Here is a 6,617-nt window from a genome sequence, read left to right as displayed (position 1 = left end):
ACAATAACTCAGGCAATTGAATGTTATTAAGTATAGTTTTATCTTGTTTTAATTAAGCCTCTTAAGCACAAAATGGAACTTCATAAGCTAATACATTAGAGAAAGGTTATGATCTTGAATCAGAATGGCTTTACGACATTAAAAAATGAGATACTTGCAAAGTTTCTTTGAAATAGTCAACTCCTCTAATGCATCTTCAATTTATAAAACAAGTCACAAGGTATGCATCACATACATTTGCAGGAGCCCATTCATTGCATAAACTGGGGCATATCTGTACGGGCTCTTTGAGGAAAAGAACGTTTTACTGCTTTCTGTGAGCCATAAGGACCGGACTCAGCACCATGCCAACACCAAGATAAGAATGGTTTTAATGTGGAGCAGGCAATCTTGCATGTCCTTATGATGTTAGATGAAATGACTACACAGACTAATGCAGACAAACAAACAAATACACAATGGAAACTGAAAATAAAACGTCAACATATTTTAAATTCAATTAATCAAATTGCATTGATTATTGATACCTTCTCAGAGACCTATACAATTTCTTTGATTCCTTCTGGGATACCATTATAAGAGGCTACTCCTCTCGCTTAGCTCTACCAGGAATTCTTTCCCCATGTCATATGATCAGCCATGGATCAGACCCCTGGAATACCCTTCTTCCCTTCAGCCTATAGGTCTTTAGTCAGAATCTCCAACAGACTCCCAGCCCTTAACCCAAGTTGTCCTATCCTGCCTAAACGGAATCTTCTACCTCAAAGAACTGGATGGTAAATGGAGGGGGCTGGGTGTATTACTTGGGATTCTCCGGAGAAACAGAACCAATAGGATATATCTATATCATCTTCATCTCATCTATCTCTATCTCCCTATCATTTATTTTTAAGGAATTCGCTCACATGATTATGGAGGCAGGTGACTCCAAAATCTGCAGGGGTTGCTGGCAGGCTGGAGATCCAGGGAAAAGCTTATGCTGCAGTTCAAGTCCAAAGGCTGTCTGCTGGCATAATTCTCCCTTCTTTGGGGAAGGTTCCATTGAAGCCTTCAATTGATTGGATGAGGCCCACCACATTATGGACAGCAATTTGCTTTACTCAAAGTCCACTGATTTAAATGTTAATCGTATCCAAAACACCCTCACAGAAACATCCAGAATAAGGTTTGACCATGTATCTGAGCACCATGGCCCAGTTAAGTGGACACATCAAATTAACCATCACAGGAAGGAACAACCTTATCAAAGATAAGACACTGGCTTACTAAACATTTTCAGAAATGATTTTTAAAAAATAAGCTTGCTTAAAAAGTGGAAATCTTTATGTTTATAGCTGACAGCTCGTTTAAGTGGTGACATAATAACATTGGGGTTAACTTGCAAGATGATCTTAGATATCTTGTGAAAGAAAATGCAGAAAGTTGTCAGTCTCTTCCATAGAGGAACTTAACAACTATTTGCTGAATTAAATGTCTTAGGAAGAATCAAAGTGAAGTGGTTAATTAAATACTTAGGAAACTGATCCAAACTATGAGGATAGGAAAGATGAGCTACAGAACTCTACCTCTCAAAAAAGGGAGCCATGATCAAATGGCAACTTATTCATCAAGGTGATAAACCAAATGGTTAATAGAGAGCTAAACCACTGTGCTTTGGACTCAGCCATTACAGTCTCTGTGCAAAACTCCACTGGCTTTCAGGCACAGAAAAAAAAAAAAAAATTTCAGAAAGGCCTTGAAAGAAGACATATGAAAACTAAGAGGATATTGTGCAGGACTCCACACTTAAAAAGAGAAACTGTCGCCTATGTTTAGTAAGAAATAGCCAGAATATACCAAAATACAGATAAAACGCTCAAGCAAAAAAACAACAACAACAAAAACAACAACAACAACAAAAAATACTGGTCATGCTGTTAATGAAAGAGGGAAGCTAGAGGAAGAATTAACTTGAGGGGGAGGTGACAAGCTCAGACCTGGATGTGCTAAGAACAAGGAACCACCTGGACATTTAGGTAGTCCCCCTCCCCACCAAGTCCAAAGAGGTTCTAGGATAATCTTGAGGGGGTCCATTCCTGGAGGTTTCTTAAGCACCCCATAATATAAACCCCTAAGAGGCTGCATATTTTCCACGTTTAAACTCTAGACAGTTAAGCCTTTCTGGGCACATCCATCATTCTGAGTCATCTCACATGGGACTGACCCGTCTTATATCTGTTTTAATTCAGCTGTCTTCATGTTTAAAATTTTACTTTTAAATTGTTTTATTGCCAAATTTAGCTTCCTCAAGTTTGCATCCCAGTTTCTCTTTATGCTAGTTCTAACCCAGATCCTGTAGACCTGTGGGAGCAAGGCAGTTGGAGTGGGGTGGGTGTGGGGATAGAACCCCAAAAAGCAGTTTCCAGGCTCTCGGCCTCACATAGACAGGTGCTGGCTCAGGTAGTAAATGGCCATCAACTGTGATTGCATGGCCATCAGCTGTGGCTAGTTGGCTATCAGCTGTAACCAGTGAGCCATTGGCCACTAATATAACTGCTGTGGCTACGCTAGCAGAAAGAGAAAAAAAGATGGGGGCTAGCAAGAAGATGGTGGCTGAGCCTGCAAGGAGTGCAGTGAGGGTTGAGAATTGTGTGGCTCTTGTTTCCTGTTTCTCCAACCCAGCCGCCAGCGAGAATATAGTGATATGTCTCCCCTATCTATGGCTCCGTGGGTGTTCCTTTTTGGCCTCACCATATCCTGCGTTCTTGTGTGGGGAGCGGGAGCAGAGACCCCGCCTGACACCCTGCACGACAAATGGCGCAGCGAGCAGGGTACGGTGCCGGCCAAGGCTCTCCGAAAGGCAGTGGAGCAGTTTGTGCGTATGAACACCCAGTCTGAGGAAGACCAGGAGGAGCAGCTGCCGGAGAGCTGGACCCCCGTGGAGGGGTGGGAGGACGTGGACGGTTCTCCCACCAGCACAGGAAAAGCCATGCAGCTGCTGGAGAGATGGAGCCCCGTGGAGAGGTGGAAAGATGTGGACGGTTCCCCAACCAGCACAGGCCGGAGAAAGCAAAGGTCGTTGCGGCCCTGTGGGCTGGGAAGTTCCTGCTCAGGCAGCCCGGATGCAGGACTTATAGTCCCAGGAGGAAAGGCTTGCTGAGTCCTCCGTGGGAGATGAGGGTGAGGTCAAGGTTGTCCCTCACCCCCAGGACAGCCCTGGCGAATGACTATGGACTATGGGGAATTGCCTTCCATCCCTAATTTAATGGACAGCTTGACTGTTTGCTTGGGAACATACCACCATGTAGTGGAACTGGGGGATATTGGCTTTTGTGTTTTGACCGGCCGCCATCGAGAATATGTAAGCACCTTGATTGTGAGTCGCTGTTGTTCCAGCAGGGTACCCTGAGAGGCACAGAGAGAGTGGCAGTGCCCTGAGAGCCCTGGCTGTGCCCAGGAAGTCTGGCTGAGCCCAGAGAGAGTGGCAGTGCCCTGAGAAATCCTAGCTGTGCCCGGGGAAACTAGTGGTACCCTAAGAAGTCCAGGAAGTCTGGCTGTGCCCAGAAGTACTGGTGGTGCCCTGAGAAACCCTGGCTGTGCCCAGAGAGCCTGGCTGTGTCCAGGATATTGCATTCACCTCCAGGCTCCTAGCACAGGGCCCCTCGCGGAAGACGCTTATCGCGTAGATTGTGAGGCGAGAGCCTGTAGGGGTGGAGTGTGGGGGCAGAGCCCCAGAAAGCAGTTTCCAGGCTCTCGGCCTCACATAGACAGGTGCTGGCTCAGGTAGTAAATGGCCATCAACTGTGATTGCATGGCCATCAGCTGTGGCTAGTTGGTCGTCAGCTGTAACCAGTGAGCCATTGGCCACTGATATAACTGCTGTGGCTAGGCTAGCAGAGGAGAAGAATGGGGGCTAGCAAGAAGCTGGCGGCTGGGCTGGCAAGTGTGGATGGCGGTTTGCGGACAGTGTGGATCCAGCCTCCAGTGAGAGTATAGTGCCGCCAGAGAGAATATAGTGGTATGACTCCCCTACCTATGGCTCCGTGGGTGTTCCTTTTTGGCCTCACCATATCCTGCGTTATGTGGGGAGTGGGAGCAGAGACCCCGCAGGCCGCCCCGCACAACAGTGGGCATGGAGGGGTGACAAGAGAACAGGGCGTGATCCGGGTCCCACCTGGAGTTTTAATTTGGTAGCCCATAAAACTTCTTGTTAAAATATCTGATTTGCTTGAATTTGCTTTTCAAAAATATTGCCTTTTCCTAACTTTCCCTTTTGAACATTTTTAACATCTCTTTTGTTTTAAAATTGGTTGTCTTTCTTTTCTTTCTTAAAGACATCTTTTACTTTTGTCCAAACGTTCTTACCCTCAAAATGGGGACTTCTTTTGAGCAAGCTATTTTTATGCTAAGCCTCCGGACATCAATCTCACCAAGGAGCAATCTAGAATGATGTCTGGACACAGGTAGCAGTGACCTGGCATGGAGATTAGTCAGATGATACTATGAGAAACACATATGATACGAAGATGTGTGAAGAAATATGAAGGGGGTGGGGGGAGGCAATCATTTCTCCATGTTCTGAATTAGTCAGATTGTAGTCTGAATGAGAGGAACATGTTTTGTGTTGGTCACCACTGTTCAGAGGGATGTGACAAAATTGGAATGATTGTAGAGACAAGCAACAAAGGTGATTAAAGGCGTTGGAGAATAGGTCCTAGGATAAAAAATGAAAAGGTTTTGTGATGTCCTGGAAAGGAAGACCAAGGTGGGACATGCTTCTGAATAGTTTTTTTTATAAGGACATGGTTAATGGGAAGCTAGAGCACTAGAATGTGTGATGGAGGAAGACTGTGAGCAAACTTAAGAAAAAATGCTCTGTCTTGGATAATTTAGGTCAGAGTCAACCTTTAACCCTTTCCTGTACTCTTAGCCATCACTGCTTAATCGTCACACTCTTTTCTGCAGTTAGGGCCAATCCTCAAAAATCTTCCATTCAGAATTCCAGGCAGCCTCTACCAGTCCTTCAAAAATTTTACTTAAGAAGAAATCCATTTGCTACTCTATGTTTAGACATTTAACTTTCTGAGGGCTTCAGGTTTTACCAGATGATTTCTCAAAGCTGTTTCCAGAACCGTAATTCTACTAAGTCACTTAGTTAAATGAGTTTCATGAGGAATGAACTTAATTTATAGCTCATAATGGATCTTGACCCTTTGAGCAAACTGGACATCTTCAGAACACTTTTCATGAAGGAACTGGAGATTTTGTTGCTATTTTATCATATAGAATTTAGCTGTCTTTTCAAACAAGCTCTTCACAGGCAGCCTAGAAAGTCTCATGCTGACAAGCTTGAACAAAAAGAAATATATTGATGGAGCTAGCTATAAGGAAAGTGTATCTACCAGGATCTTCTCTTTGAAATGTACTATTTGGTCCAGGAGAAGAAAATTGACTCTAGGTTGATCCTGAAATCTCATTGGATGAGGAAGGCATTGTGATATTCTAATGAAGCTAATTGAAATCACTGCTTTTTCTGTAGCTCTTTATGCGTTGTTATGAAAAAACCTGATGAACAGTGGTTTTCTGACATGAATCTCTGGGAGGTAAACAGTGATGAATGGCAGATCAGGAAGCTGAAGGGCAGAAATCAATTCTTGCTGTTATTCTGTAGTAAGTTAACAGAAGCTTTGGATGAGAGGGACAGATGTTACTTTTCAAATTGGACTGTTTGGACTTTAGTTGTTTATAAATTTCTGCCTTCCCTGTGGACCTCAGTTTCTATCTTTAACATATATACTCTTAATATATGGGGATATATATAAGGGCAATTAAAAAGGTGGCAGGTAAGCCAACTTGTTAATGTCTGAGTTTTCTTCTCTACGGTCTAATTTCTCTAGCTTTTCTAATGACTTGCATAGTTTGTTTTGCTGAAGGAAAGCGTTTGGATCACTCAGTGGATTAAAATAAAATAAAAATAGCTAATTGTGCTTTAAAAGAGCCTTAAGAATTTCCTACTGTTAAGTTCAAGGGCAGTGTCTTTCTCAGTGCCGTTTGGCTCACAGACATACAATCTGGAACCACTAAATTTGAAATACAAAAATAAAAGGGACTTTAAAAAACGCCATTTCTTCCAATGAGGTCAGGAACAGTTTTCACCATTTTTAAAAAAATATAAATTCACCATATTCCTCCAAGTCAGATATTTGCATATGTTAACTTGAAATTTCACCTCTGAGAAATAAAAGAAAAACAACCAGCCTTCAAAATTATTTTTGCTGGGTTTTTTTTTTTTTTGGGGGCGGCAGCTGTTGACCTTTAGTGTTTATTGACTTTTCTGTCTTTTCCTTATTTATATCTATATGCCCCACCTCTGCCTTGTTTTAAAACAACGGAGTAGCTTCTTGATATTTGAGCTAATATAATTGCTGATTAGGCTGGTAATCAAAAGAAATGTATGAGACCTGTTTGGGGAGACATCTTGCTTCCCATCACACAGGTATACATATGGTGCTCTATTGCTGCTTACCCAAAGTAGCCACTGGGTACCTTCTGGGACAAGCTCAGATGGGGTGTCCAGAGTCAACATTGCAGAGAGAATATTCCCAACAGAGTGCCCCTATCACCCTGGGGCATGGCAA

The sequence above is a fragment of the Rhinolophus sinicus genome, linkage group LG02 (genome assembly GCF_036562045.2).
Source record: "Rhinolophus sinicus isolate RSC01 linkage group LG02, ASM3656204v1, whole genome shotgun sequence".
Lineage (NCBI taxonomy): Eukaryota > Metazoa > Chordata > Mammalia > Chiroptera > Rhinolophidae > Rhinolophus > Rhinolophus sinicus.
Note: the sequence above shows the minus strand (reverse complement) of the source record.